A 431-nucleotide genomic window follows, 5' to 3' on the forward strand; every position below is an offset into this window, starting at 1 on the left:
ATGTTGGGAGGGATTGGGGTCAGGAGGAGAAGGGGATGATAGAGGATGAGATGGCTGGATGGCATCACTGACTCAATGGACATGAGTCTGAGTGAACTCCGGGAGTTGGTGATGGACAGGGAGGTCTGGCGTGCTGCGATTCATGGGGTCACAAAGAGTCAGACATGACTGAGCGACTGATCTGATCTGATCTGATCTGTGGGATCTTAGTTCCTAGACCAGGGATTGAACTCTGGGCTCACGGTGGTGAAAGTGCAGAGTCCTAACCACTGGACTTCCAGTTCAGTTCAGTTGCTCAGTCGTGTCCAACTCTTTGCGACCCCATGGACTGCAGCACACCAGGCTTCCCTGTCCATCACCAACTCCCAGAACTTGCTCAAACTCATGTCTCTCCAGTTGGTGATGCCATCCAACCATCTCACTCCTCTGTC

This window comes from Bison bison, unplaced genomic scaffold, assembly GCF_000754665.1.
Source record: "Bison bison bison isolate TAMUID 2011002044 unplaced genomic scaffold, Bison_UMD1.0 scf7180017864089, whole genome shotgun sequence".
Taxonomy (NCBI): Eukaryota; Metazoa; Chordata; class Mammalia; order Artiodactyla; family Bovidae; genus Bison; species Bison bison.